Raw genomic sequence first — 14,651 nt, 5'->3', positions numbered from 1 at the left:
TTCTTCCAATCCATGAGCATGGAATGTTTTTCCATTTCTTTGTGTCTTCTTCAATTTCCTTCATAAGCTTTCTATAGTTTTCAGCATACAGATCTTTTGCATCTTTGGTTAGGTTTATTCCTAGGTATTTTATGATTCTTGGTGCAATTGTGAATGGGATCAGTTTCTTTATTTGTCTTTCTGTTGCTTCATTATTAGTGTATAAAAATGCAACTGATTCTGTACATTAATTTTGTATCCTGTGACTTTGCTGAATTCATGTATCAGTTCTAGCAAACTTTTGGTGGAGTCTATAGGGTTTTCCATGTATAATATCATGTCATCTGGAAAAATCAACTTGATTTTTTTAATAGCAACATAGCTAGCTATATTATAGATGTACACATTATTCATCAATAGAGAGTTCCTCCATTGATGGACTTTTAAGTTTTCAAGTTTGTTTGTTTTTAAGTTTACTTATTTTTGGAGGGGGGAGGGGCAGAGAGAAGGGAGAGGGAGAATCCCAAGCAGCTCTGCACTATCAGGGCAGAGCCTGACGTGGGGCTCTATCTCATGAACCATGAGATCATGATCTGAGCCAAAATCCAGAGTCGGAGACTCAACTGACTGAGCCACCCAGGTGCCCCAGTTCTCAAGTTTTTTGTTATTACAAACAATGCCACAATAAATATTCTTGGGGCACCTAGGTGGCTCAGTCGGCTAAGTGTCTGACTCTTGATTTTGGGTCAGGACATGATCTCACGGTTTGTGAATTCTAGCCCTGCACTGGGCTCTGCACTGACCGTGTGGAGCCTGCTCCAGATTCTCTGTCTCCCTCTTTCTCTGCCCCTCTCCTGCTCTCTCTCTCTCTCAAAAATAAAGAAACATTAAAAAATATTCTCACAGATTCATTCTTAGATTGTTAGGACTAGGATCCCTAGATCAGAGGGTATATATATTTTTTGTTTTTAATGTGTAATGCCATATTACTTTAAAAAGCTGTGTGTAGACCTTATTTGGATCTTGATTCAAATAAACTATAAAATTGAGTATATTTATAAGACAACTGGAAATTTGAACACTGACTAGATAATTCATTAAATTAAGGAATGGGGGCATTTTTTAGGTGTGATAATGGTAGAGATACATACTGAAATATTTATGGATGAAATAATTTATTTCTACTAGAGGGAGAGAAGTGGACTGAAGCTGATATAATGGGAATTCATTATACCATTGTCTTCTTTTATATATGTTTGAAATTCATAATAATAATAATAAAAGCTACAAAAATTCATATTATATAATGTGTGAGAAAACCTGTTCCTTACATTTCCCTTAGCACCAGATATTATCACTTTTTTTATTTTTGTCAATCTCATGCATGAAAAAAGATATTTGTTGCTATAATTTGTATTTACCTTACTACTAGTGATGAGGAAAACAAAGGCAAGAGAAATGCAGCTTAAATTAAATCTCCTTACAGCTTGCAGCTCACTGATAGACACTTGAAACATACAGAACGTGACCTTCCTCAAGCAAGTCATGGCTGCCTTAGTGCCTTAATGTTTTTGTTTTTATTAAAGACTAAAAGTAACCTTATCTTAACAGCCAGCCCCTCAAGGTCCTGAAAGCCTTGCTTCCCAATTCCTTAGAAACTTACTTTATCTCTATCTCCCTCCCTCCACAAACCTAAAAATATATAATCATTCACTCCTCACAGCCCCAGTTGTGCAGCTCTTTCTGCCCACGGGTCCTGTCCCCGTGATTTAATAAAATCACTTTTTCACACCAAAGATGTCTCAAGAATCCTTTCTTCGCCATTTGCTCATGAACCTCATCACTAGATTATCTTGAGAAAGTGTAAAGCTTCCTTACTGGCAGCTAGCAGCCAGGCCATGATGCTCTCAAAAGAACATAAACAAACTCACTAGACTATAAGTAAGAGGTACACAAGGCCACTCTGTGACCATTTCTTGAACAAGACATAAAAACAATAAAATATCCTCTACTTCTGACTTAACTGAGTGACAGCTGCTCCTTTACCAATGACAACAGGTGCCTTGCTTTAATCCTCCTACTTCTAGATAAAAATTGTTCAGCTATCCAGCCACTAAATTGCCCCAACTTTTTGACAACCTCCAATCCATAACTGGTCCTTACTTCTTTGACTTTTCAGGGAATAATCTAGTACAAGTCCAAATAATATGAGAAACTCCTTCCGAGGTTCTCTTGCTGAGGCCTCTACAGGTTCCTCTGGAGTACTTTCTCCCTTGCTGTGGGAAGGTAAATCTAACTTTTTTATTATGGATATTGTTATGCCCAGAATTCGTGATCCCCAAAGACCACTAGGGAGCCGAGTCCGATGCAAAAGCAAAGAGCCTTTATTCGAGCTAGCTCGAGCTCAATCCCCTACCTGCACCGACGCAGCGGTGAGATACCAGGGAAAGAGAGATACCAGGGAAAGAGTTTCAAAAGGACAAAGGTTTTATTGGGGCCTAGGGGCAGTTGGTGAGGTAATGGCTATGGCCTCAGCTGATTGGCTGGGGAAGGGTCCTGGGGAAGGGTCCGAGTCCTGTTAGGCAGGTGAGGGGGGTGGTTACTCAAGGGGAGGAGGTGTGGTCAAGGTGAAGGACACAGAACAAGATGGAGTCGGCTGGCGTAGGCCGCCCTTTCAGATATTTTCCTGGAGGCCTTTGATCAGCTGGCTTTATTTAAAGCAATCTTGTCAAAGTTTATCATCCATTTGGATTTCCTCTTTTTTGGGACATTCTTCCAGTTCAGTGGGTAGTTCTGAAATTTTCCCTTTTGTTTGAGAGTCAGTCCCATTATTTACCTTCCCCATTCTTCTCTAGGAGCCATAGGTGCTACTTCTTAGAAGAGGTAAGAGATATGGATTATTATTCGAGTTGGATCACTGCGGGTTTGATGGCATTAGCAAGAGTCTTCAGGATCTTATTAATTCACCAGGAATGCTACTGGGAGCTAAGCTAAGTTGGATCTCTCCATTTGCTTCAGACTCTTCAGGTTATTTTCTTGGCCACCAGTCTAGTTTGGCTAATGTTGATGATGTGCGTGTATACCATTTATGCTCATTTCATTAGGTATTAAGGGAGAAAATTCATCTTAACTCGGAAGTCTGACATTTATATTAGATTTTGCTTTATATATTCATAAACTCTGATGTGAGATACATAAAAATGCAATACTTTTTTTGTTAATTGTTCTTTTATTGATATGAAACACTACTACTTGTCTCTTTTAGTGCTTTCCTCTTGAATTCTACTGTTTGTTACATTAACATTGTAACATACATAACATAATCTTTTGTTTGGTGTGCTGGGAAAATATTTTGATCTTTAAACCCATGTGTTTTCATCCAGTATGTAACTCTCTATTCAGATGACTAGACTCTGAGTCATCCTCTGCCTTAAGGGAGGTTGTCCCAATAGAACCAGAATACAAAAGAGGCAAATTCTTGGCTTGCAAATTTCAAAGCTGGGGCCTAGGTGTAAGACACCCGGAGCCAGTTTCTTCCCCCTCACTCAGAGGAGAGAAGAACCAAGTCACCTTCTGTTTGGTCTATGCTATTTTCTTAGGTGTTACTTCTCTCTTTTGTGGGGTGTGTGTGTGTGTGTGTGTGTGTGTGTGTGTGTGTGTGTGTGATTTTTGATGTTAGTTTTCCTCAAGTGTTTTGTCATTCTAGGTTGAGTGTTCATCTTAATTTTTGACGTACCCTTTTAGCCTATTGTGAGTGCTGAATCTATTACATCTTTTTTTTTAATACTTATTTTTGAGAGAGAGAGAGAGAGACAGGCAGAGCATAAGCAGGGGAGGGGCAGCGAGAGAGGGAGACATAGAGTCCCAAGCAGGCTCTAGGCTCTGAGCTATCAGCACAGAGCCTGATGCAGGGCTCGAATTCACAAGCTGTGAGATCATGACCTGAGCCAAAGTTGGACACTTAACCTACTGAGCCACCCAGATGCCCCTGTATATCACATCTTGTTGCCAGGAAATAATTTGGACTTGTTGCTGGATGGGGTATATTCTTTAGTATCTAGAATGAGAACTGGGGACAACCGTATTATTACCATGGGCACTGCAATGCTTTGCCTCTTTTAGGTGCTTCTATTGACATTTCTTTTACTGCAGTTGCTTGACAAAAGCTGGGGAGGATTACCTTACCAGTTGCCCATGTCTTGTTCTGATTTCCCCATATCCACTGTCTCTGGGGCTGGAGAAACTTAAAGTTGCTCTCACCTTTTGCTTCAGTTTTTTTCTCTGCAGACTACTCAGCCTAATCTGGAGCCAATGCAGAGTTAGTTAGGGGGTATAGTCCCCCCCACCCCCAACACTGCTTTTTGTCAGGGTTAGAAATGCACAGTCTGGGATGCTTCCAACCAGGGGAAGGACTAAGATGCTGAAAGAGTCAGTTTTTATAACTGAACAGCATCTCCTCTGGCCCAGTTCCATGCTTGAGCAGTTCCAGGATCTGGATCCCCTGGGTATTCTGGAGGGTTCTTGGATTTTGTTCCAAATCCCTTCTCCAGCTCCCTGGGGGCTGAGGGAGTCTACCCAGTGCTTCAAGTGTGCAGAATGTGCCTTATTTTGATAAGATATATTTTCCTGGGGGAAGATCAGGACTGGACACATGCTGCTTTGTCCCTGACTGTTTCAGGTGGATTTCTGCAACTGGTAGGCAGATATGACTTCCAACTAAGTTGGTGCCCACCTGTGTCCATTGCTCTTCTCTTTAGGAGACCCTTGCTTTTTGGTTAATGGGAGCTGCTGCTGACACTTGGGCAGCTTTTTGTTTGGGAAGTTAGAAATGGTAAACAGGCAAGATGGGTAACTGTAGGCCTTTCCCCAGGGCCAGGTATTAGCATTGCAAATATGGCTCTTCAGTTCTAGTTAGTAAGGTGATGCCCAGGGAGAGAAGGAATTGTGCCAACTAAAGAAAGATTCTTTCTTATTTATGATTTTCCCCACCAGCAGGAGGTTTTCAAAGCACTGCATCTGTTTTAGAAGGCTCTGGGCTAATTATCATTATAATAATTATTAAAATCATAATGTGAATTTAAATTTCATTCATAATCTCAGGTGTGCATAAAATGTAATTTTATTTATTTTTAGTACCTCTTCAATTTCTGACTCTGCATCCTCATTCTGCATAATGGAAGACAACTCCTTGCCAACTGAGGTTGGACCCCAGTAATCTTGGTCAGCCTCTGCTAACAAACTTGGACATTGTCCAACTCCCCCAGATTCAGTGATGGCCTTTACTGGAGCCTGCTTCAAACTTTGCTCATTGCCCTATAAAAGAATTTTGAACATCTATGTAACTCCTTGCTCAATTTTTAATTGACATTTAAACTTTTCATCATAAATTTAAATCGTTATAAAAGATTTATTAGCATACTGCATATATTGATATTTAAAAATCGAACTATTATCCCATACTTTTAAATATATATAAATACTATAACAATTTAATTTAATTTAATTAAAAATACCTTAGGGGCACCTGGGTGGCTCAGTCCATTAAGTGTCCAACTCTTGGTTTTGGCTCAGGTCATGGTCTCATGGTCATGAGATGGAACACCAAGTCAGGCTCTGCTCTGGTCATGGAACATGCTTAAGGTTTTCTCTCTCTTTCCCTCTGACCCTCTCCCTTGCTCATGTGTATGCTCGTGCTCCCTCTCTCTCTCAAAAAAAAAAAGGTAAAAAAAATACCTTAATATTTTGGAGTGCTTGGATGGCTCAGCCAGTTGAACATCTAGCTTCGGTTCAGGTCATGCTCTCTCGGTTCATGGGTTTGAGCCTCGCCATCCGGCTCTGTGCTGACAGCTCAGAGCCTGGAGCCTGCTTCAGATTCTCTGCCTTCACCTTTCTCTGCCCCTCCCCTGCTTACATTCTCTCTCTCTCTCTCTCAAAAATAAATAAAACATTAAAAAAAAATTTTTAATACCTTAATATTTTAAGAGGAGGAACCAGGTAAAGATGCCTGCTTTCACCACTTTTGTTAAGCATTATACTTGAGGTCCTATCCAGAGTAATAAAGCAAGGCAAAGAAAAATAAAAAGGTTGCAGATTGGAAATAAAGAAGTAAAACTGCCTTGAGACAGGCTTTCAGGTGGCCCTGGTCGGGGAAGAGGAGTTGCATATATCGCTTCAGCTGGCATTTTGTGAGATGGCTGCTGATATTTCTGAATCCAGTGGGCATGATTGCAAAGGAGAGCCGAGGGGCAATACCAAGTTACATGAAGACTACCCACTTTGAGTCCTCTACTGTGGAGTCTGTTCATTACTAACAGAGTACTGTGAATATATGCCTGATGTCGCTAAATGTCGACAGTGGTTAGAGAAGAATTTTCCAAGTGAGTTTGCAAAACTTGCTGTAGAAAATTCGCCCAAACAAGAAGCTGGAGGTAGTGAGGGTCAAGGCACAGCAGGGGAAGAAGAAAAGAAGAAAAGCAGAAGAGAGGTGGAAGGGGTCAAATAGAGCAAAAAAAGAAGACTGTACCACAAAAGGTTATGATAGCCAAAATTCCCAGAGCAAAGAAGAAATATGTAACAAGAGTATGTGGCCTTGCAACTGTGAAATTGATCTAAAAGAAGCACAAAGATTTTTTGCTCAAAAAGTCTCCTGTGGTGCCTCAGTAACAGGAGAGGATGAAATCATCATTCAGGGAGACTTTACAGATGACATAATTGATGTCATTCAGGAAAAATGGCCAGAGGTAGATGATGATAGCATCAAAGATGTTGGAGAAGTAAAGAAGTGATTTTGAAAATTTCTTTCTAGGGGCGCCTGGGTGGCTTAGTTGGTTAAGCGTCTGACTTCGGCTCAGGTCATGATCTCACGGTCTGTGAGTTGGAGCCCCACGTCGGGCTCTGTGCTGACAGCTCAGAGCCTGGAGCCTGCTTCGGATTCTGTGTCTCCCTCTCTCTCTGCCCCTCCCCCGTTCATGCTCTGTCTCTCTCTGTCTCAAAAATAAATAAACATTTTAAAAAAACTAAAAAAAAAAAAAGAAAATTTCTATTTAATGATTTGAACTGAGAGTTGATATGGCCAAAGGGAGAGAGGCCTTTTAAAAAAATGTATATTTATCCTACAGTAAAACTGTAGACTACCCTCACCCTTGGCATTTTCACCGTTCTGTTCTGTATCTGTTCTGTACCTGTTTTTTTTTTTTTTTTTAAATTGCCAAAGTCTAATAAACAGGGGAGACTGTCATGCTTATGCATGAAATAGAATTTAGTCAAATAAAAATTTTTGGTCATTTGGTACTGACTTTTCTCTTTCTCTTTTTAACTTTTTATTTTTGAAAAACACTCGATTTTTTTTGTGCAAAGCCTTTCTGTTTACTACCTTAAAATAATCATGATTTAATGAGTTAATTTTCTTAAAAATAGTCATGATTTAATTAAATCATGATTTAAAGCTGAGTAATGTTTTAAAGAATTTGAATTTTGGCTTCATCACCATTAATGATTATCTCCTTGCTTCTTTGGTGTGATAGTTTTGAGATGCTTGGGCATCTAATAGATTTGTGGTTGAATTTGCCTCATTGTTACCAAACAAGTCCACTTGGTGGTCACATTAACTTAACGTTGGTAGGAGTTGTTCAGTTCTGGAGATTATTTGGTAAAGTATACTAAAGCCTTAAAACCATCTGTAGTCTAACCCAGTAAGCCACTTAGTTGACATTATCCTAAAGATAGAATCATTCTTGCTTAGAACTGTGGGTGAGGGTGTTCATCACAATGTTACTTATAAAGACATTGCAACTGATATAAATGAACAATTGGGAAATGGTTAGAGAATGATGGTGTACCATATGGTAGAATTTTCAGATATTTTTAAATATTTTCCAAGGGTACTTTGGAAACATGTTTGATGATGTTAAGTAGGGGGTCGGATCCCAAATCTGTTTTATGCATTATTATCACCATTGTTTTGAGTGAAAGGCCATTCAAAGATGCTGCAAGTTCTTGTTCTAGCTATAAATTCTGAGAGTAAAATTCTACCCAATTGAAAAGAATATACACCCATGCTGTCTCTATATATATAGGTAGTCTGGGAAATAACAATTGAAATGAGTCTTTCTCAAGAGAAACAGTGACAATGAATTTTAATGAATGCACTAAATGAATTTAAACTTTGTTTTTATAAGGGTCTTAAATCAGGTGCTACAAATAGAAAAGAAGACTCCTGGTATTTTAAATTGCTATAGACACCTTTAAGAAATTTAGAACCCATTGTTTATTGCCCTGCAAATTACAACCTTGAATGAATGAGTGGTTTTTTTAAATAATTAAAATCTTAGAAAAAATGTGTAATAAAGATGCAAATTAAGAAAATGAAATTCTGCATTAACTGTGAATTTTACTAAATATGAGTATCTGATGAAGCAAATTTATCCATCAAGAAGACCATTTGGTACGTGTTGTATATGTATTCTGTTAGTGTTGGAAGATGTCTATGTGCCTGTATCAACCATGTGACTTCATGTAAAGATTCTGAATGTTCACAGTTCTTGGCAAATGCAGTTTTAATCCACATAAAGCCAGTAGTGGATGTTACTGCAGGATAGGGTAATGGAGGGTTAAAATTGTCCTAGTGTAAACAAACAAGCAAAAAAAAGAAGTAAAACTGTCTTAATTCACAAATGAAGACCACTCAAGTGAAAATAGGCTATTTATTCAGAATTTGTTATAGCAGGTAGCCACAAACACTTGGCTTTGGGAGAGACTAAGAGTCAGGCAGGGGCCAGGAAAGTTTTCTAATGAAAAAAAGGGAAAGCTTTCAGCATGCACTGATTGAAGGCTCTTGGCATGGGGAAGCTAGAGATGGGTTAACTAGAAGTCGGCATCTTATGTGATGGTTTGGGGAGCATATTTATCTTTTTCTCTTTGGTCTTGAGTTAGAAGCAAGATAAAAGAAATAGGGAAGTGGGCTGTCACCGATCGAGTTCTGACCATTCTGGGTTGATTGCTTCAGAGGTTGTAATTTGGCTTCCTAGAGTGGTTGCTGCAGGGGTTGTGGGTCAGAGTTCTGTTGTTATACATGGTCTGGCTTTTTTTTTTTTTTTTAAATTTTTTTTTCAACGTTTTTTATTTATTTTTGGGACAGAGAGAGACAGAGCATGAATGGGGGAGGGGCAGAGAGAGAGGGAGACACAGAATCGGAAACAGGCTCCAGGCTCCGAGCCATCAGCCCAGAGCCTGACTCGGGGCTCGAACTCACGGACCGCGAGATCGTGACCTGGCTGAAGTCAGATGCTTAACCGACTGCGCCACCCAGGCGCCCCAACATGGTCTGGCTTTTGTCTGTTTGTATATCCAGTCATTCAGACAACATGAACATATATGTAGAAAATCCAGAGGAATCTACAAAAACACTTTAATAAGTGAGTTTAGCAAGGTCTCATGATATAAGGTCATTACATAAAAATTAATTCTATGGAAATAATTAATTCATAGAAATAGAAGCAGATTAGTAGTTGCCAGGGGCTGGGAGGGTGGAAATGGGGTGGAATAAGTATGGAGTTTCTTTTTTTTTTTTTATGTAGGCTCCATGACCAGTGCAAAACTCAACATGGGCTTGAACTCAAAACCCCAATATCAAGACCTGAGCTGAGATCAAGAGTCAGATGCTTAACTGACTGAGCTACCCAGGCACCCTGAGTATAGAGCTTCTTTTTGGAGTGATGTAGATGTTATGGAATTAGATAGTGATAATGACTGCACCACCTTGTGAATATACTAAAACCACTGAACTATATTCTTTAAAAGGGTGAATATTATGGTATATTATGGTATGTGAATATTATGGTATGTGAATTATATTTCAATAAAAAGCTTTAATTGTATTTATATATAGTAGCAATAAGCAATTGAAATTGAAAATGTAAATAAATCACGTATAGTAGCATCAATAGATATGAAATGCTAAGGGATAAATTCAACTAAATATGTGCAAGACCTGTACACTGAAAACTTTAAACAGTGTAAAATTTCAGAGAAATTAAAGAAGACGTAAATAAATGGAGAAATAAACTATATTCATGAATTCAAAGATTCAGTATTATTATGATGTCAGTTCTCTGCAAATTGATTTATATAGAGTCAATGCAGCCCTAATCCTGGCAGGCTTTGTTTTGTAGACTAACTAGCTGATTCTAATACGATTCAGAGGAGAAAAAACAGTTTTGAAGAAGAAAAGTTGGAGGACAGAGGGATCTGCATACACCCTGCCAGGTTCTACCACTTATTAGCTATATGTCCTTGATCAAGCCTTTTCACCATCCTGGCCTTGGTTTCTTGACCAGTGAAAAGGGAATAATAATAGTATCTAAGACTTACATAGGATTTCTGAGAGGATTAACTGAGATGATACATATAAAGCACTTAGGAAAGTACTTGGAACATAGTAAGCCTTCAAATGTATTGTTACTGTTGTTGTCTCTTCCTTGACCAGGCTGGGCATTCAGGGGATGTACAGGGGAGCTTCTGGAAGCCCAAGCGTTCTCCCTGCCTCCTTGCCCAGATGTAGCATGCTGCCCTTTTTACTGCATGCCCCTGTCCACTGGTACAGGAGACATCTATGGGGTAATACTCTCAAATGCCACACTAGAGGTGGTACACTTGTCTTATTCTTGAGTCCCTCAAATTTCGGTCGGCATTTTGTTGCCTTCTCCCTCTGCCATAAAGCTACATATAGGGAAGCTGGTGTGGAGCTTGAAGCTACATTGCTTCTCATTTTCTTTGTCTTCTACCCATCTCACATCTGTGGAACTTTGTAGTCTTAGGCTAGGAAGAAAAACCAGTTTCCCCTGTTTGCATGGCCTCAAAAATGATTTCTGTCTCTCACCTGTTAAACATTAGGAAGTGGTGCCTTTGTTCAACAAGGCAGTCATTAGCTCAACATGCTAATTTTTAAAAACTGAATTGGAAGTTTACCTGTAGTGAAATGTGTAAATCTTAACAGTATAATTCAATGAAATTTGACAACCAACACGCCAATAAAGATACAGATTTCCGCTGCCCCAGAAAGTTCCTTCTTGCCACATTATAGTCAATCCTCAACCACCTTTTCCTAATAGGATACCACGGTTCTGATTTTTATTGACATTGACGGTTTTAGCTCCTAGGTAAGGCAACTATATCAGGTCTGAGGGAGCAATAAGCCATCTAATGTTTTGAAATAACCACAACAGGGGCACCTGGGTGGCTCAGTCGGTTAAGCGTCCGACTTCGGCTCAGGTCATGATCTCACGGTCCGTGAGTTCGAGCCCCGCGTCGGGCTCTGGGCTGATGGCTCAGAGCCTGGAGCCTGCTTCCGATTCTGTGTCTCCCTCTCTCTCTGCCCCTCCCCCGTTCATGCTCTGTCTCTCTCTGTCTCAAAAATAAATAAAACGTTAAAAAAAAAAATAACAAGTGAATGTAAAGTGGACACGTGAAAAATCTAACTTGGAGAAATTTCCCGAAGCATACAAAAGCTATAGTTTTTCTTTTTGCCAGCTGAAGGATGCCCAGTGTGGCAACTACATAAGTACAGTATACAATTCACCTGGGCTGCTGGTTTTGCAATTAGGAAATTTTTGGCAGATTTTTCAAATTGGGGGTGGTGTGGGGATTGCATTGCTTCTATTTTCTGCTTATAGCGAGACTTCATTAATACTTTAACTATGGCACTATTACAAATGTGTGTCATTTTTAAAAAAGTTTGTTTATTTTGAGAGAGAGCGCATGTGAGTGGAGGAGGGGCAGAGAGAGAAAGGGAGAGAGAGAATCCCAAGCAGGCTCTGTGCACTCAGCACAGAGCCTGGTGCTGGGCTCAATCCCGTGACCCTGGGATCATGACCTGAACTGAAATCAAGAGTCGGTTGCTTAATGGACTGAGCCACCCAGGCTCCCCAAAACTCACTCTTTAAAATTTTTTTCTTTTTAAACTGAGAATAAACTGAGGGTTGATGGGGGGTGGGAGGGAGGGGAAAGTGGGTGATGGGCATTGAGGAGGGCACCTATTGGGATGAGCACTGGGTGTTGTACAGAAACCGATTTGACAATAAATTTCATATTAAAAATTTTTTTTCTTTTTAAATGTTTATTTTTGAGAGAGAGAGAGAGAGAGAGAGAGAGAGAGATTGAGAGAATGCGAGTGGGAGAAGGGCAGAGAGCAAGGGAGACACAGAATCTGAAGCAGGCTCCAGGCTCCGAGTTGTCAGCACAGAGCCCAATGCGGGGCTTGAACTCAGGAACTGTGAGATCGTGACCTGAGCCGAAGTCAGATGCTTTACTGACTGAGCCACCCAGGTGCCCCAGAAAGTCACTCTTTTAAAGTGTACAATTTAGCATTCTTATATTCTTTATAGAGCAGTGCTCCATCCCTACTATCTCCCAGAATTTTTTTCATCACCCCAAAAGAAATTCTGTACCTGTTAGTAATCATGCCCCATTTCCTTTTTTTCAGTCCTTACTGACTGCTAATTTATTTTGTGTCTCTGTGGATTGGTCTATTGTGGACATTTCATATAAGTAGAACTACACAATATGTGACCTTTTGTGTCTGGCTTTTGTCAGTTAGCATTATGTTTTCAGGGTTCATCCACATTGTAACATGTATCAGTACTTTGCTCCTTTTTATGACTAAATAATATTCCATTATATTGATATAGCACATTTTGTTTTTCTGTTCCTCAATGATAGACATTTGGGTTGCTTCTATTCTATTTCTTCTTGAGTCAATTTTGGTAGTTTTTGTCTACTTCTATTTCTTCTTGAGTCGATTTTGGTAGTTTTTCCATTTTGTTTCATCTAGGTTACCTAATTTGTTGACATACGTAGTATTTCCTTATAATTCATTTTATTTCTGTGAGGTCAGTAATGATGTCCCCTCTTTAGTAATTTGAGTTTTCTTTCTCTCTTTTTCTTGGTCAGCTAGCTTTACTTGTCAATTTTATTTGTCTTTGCAAAGAACCAACTTTCAGTCTCATTGATTTGCTCTATTGTTTTCTATTCTCTATTTCATTTATTTTTTGCTCTAATTATTATTTATTTCCTTCTGCTTGCCTTAGGTTTAGTTTGCTCTTCTTTTTCTAGTATTTTAAGGTAGAAAGTTCGTTGAGGTTTTTCTTATTTTTAAATATATATATTTATAGCTATATAAATTTCCCTGTAAGCAATGCCTTAGAGGGAATGTATGGCATAGATTTTGGCATGTTGTGTTTTAATGTTCATTTATAGCTAAGTACTTTCTAATTTCCCTTGTGACTTCTTCTTTGACCCATTGAGGTTTTTTTTTTTTAAGGAGTGTGTTGTTTAATTTTCACTTACTTGTGAATCCCAATTTTTCCCCTGTATTTCTAATTTTATTCCATTGTAGTCAGAGAACATACTTTTAAATTTGTTCAGACTTGTTTTATGGCCCAACATATTTTTTTTAATCCTGGGTAATATACCATGTGCACTTGAGAGATTATGTAATCCACTGTTATTGGATGAATGTTCTCTATGGATACCTGTTAGATATATTAGCTTATACTGTTGTTCAAGTCTTCTATTTCTCTGTTGATCTTCTATCTAGATGTTCTATTATTCAAAGTGGAGTATCAAAGTCTCCAACTATACATTCAATTGTCTGTTTATCTCTTCAGTTCTTTCAGTTTTTACATTATGTATTTGGCCAATAATCCTCTTTTGTTTTTAATGAACTTACCTGTACTGTAAATTTGTGGTAATGAACAGACTGATGTTATTTTGAGGTTATGTTGTTCTTACTTTTTGATAGTCATCAATCCTTTCTTCAACAAAATGATGAGAATAGTAAGTGGTGACAGTATATTTATACTAAGTGTCCTCAACTTGGCAAAATGAAAGTTGACATCCCTATGCCTGTGCTCTTCCTTTTTTTACTTTGTTTTAAAATTTACAGTAGAGTAGCTTTTTTAAAATGTACAGTACTATCAGTTTTAATACATGAACAGATCCCTGAAACCACCATTGTAATCAGAATCAGAACAGTCCTATCACTTTTTTTATGGGTTGAATTATATCCTTCCCTCTGCAACCCCCACAAAGATATGTTGAAGTCCTAACTTCCAGTACTTGTGATTGTGACCTTATTTGGAGTCTTTGGAGATGTAATCAAGTTAAGATGAGGCCATTAGGATGGGCTCAAATCCAGTATAACTGGTGTCTTTTAAAAAAGAGGAAAACACCAGGGTGAAGGTCATGTGAAGAAAGAAGCAGATATTGGAGTTATGCTGTCACAAGCCAAGGGATGCAAGGATGGGACTACTAGGAACTGGAAGAGATAAGTAAGGTCCTCTCCTACTGGTTTCAGAAAGGAGCATCACCATGGTAATACCTTGTTTTCAGATTTCTAACCTTCAGAACTGTGAGAGAATAAATTTTGGTTGCTTTAAGACAACCAGTTTTGTGGTACTGTGTTGTCAGCCCTAGGAAACTAACACATGCCCCCAAACACTCCATTATGGACTTCTTTATGGAGATAACCTCCCTTGATGCCGACCTGGCCACCACTGAAGTGATATCACCAGTAGTTTGTCTTATCACATATGTCATATAAATAGAATCATGTTGTTTATAACCTTTTGAGATGGGCTTTCAAAGAGCATACCTTTGCGATTTATCTAGGCACTATT

At 38.9% G+C, this 14,651-nt stretch overlaps 1 long non-coding RNA gene and 1 pseudogene across 2 annotated transcripts in view; both read left to right on the top strand.

The window, feature by feature from the left end:
- LOC109267543 (uncharacterized) overlaps positions 1-14,651 on the top strand; it is a 62,135-nt gene that overhangs the window by 15,907 nt on the left and 31,577 nt on the right. The gene's annotated exons all lie outside the window — the stretch shown is intronic.
- LOC109267542 (density-regulated protein-like) lies at positions 6,110-6,961 on the top strand (annotated as a pseudogene).

Source organism: Panthera pardus, unplaced genomic scaffold, assembly GCF_024362965.1.
Source record: "Panthera pardus isolate Hobbes unplaced genomic scaffold, ASM2436296v1 HiC_scaffold_2, whole genome shotgun sequence".
Classification (NCBI taxonomy): Eukaryota; Metazoa; Chordata; class Mammalia; order Carnivora; family Felidae; genus Panthera; species Panthera pardus.
Note: the sequence above shows the minus strand (reverse complement) of the source record. Positions and strands in the feature narration are given on the sequence as shown.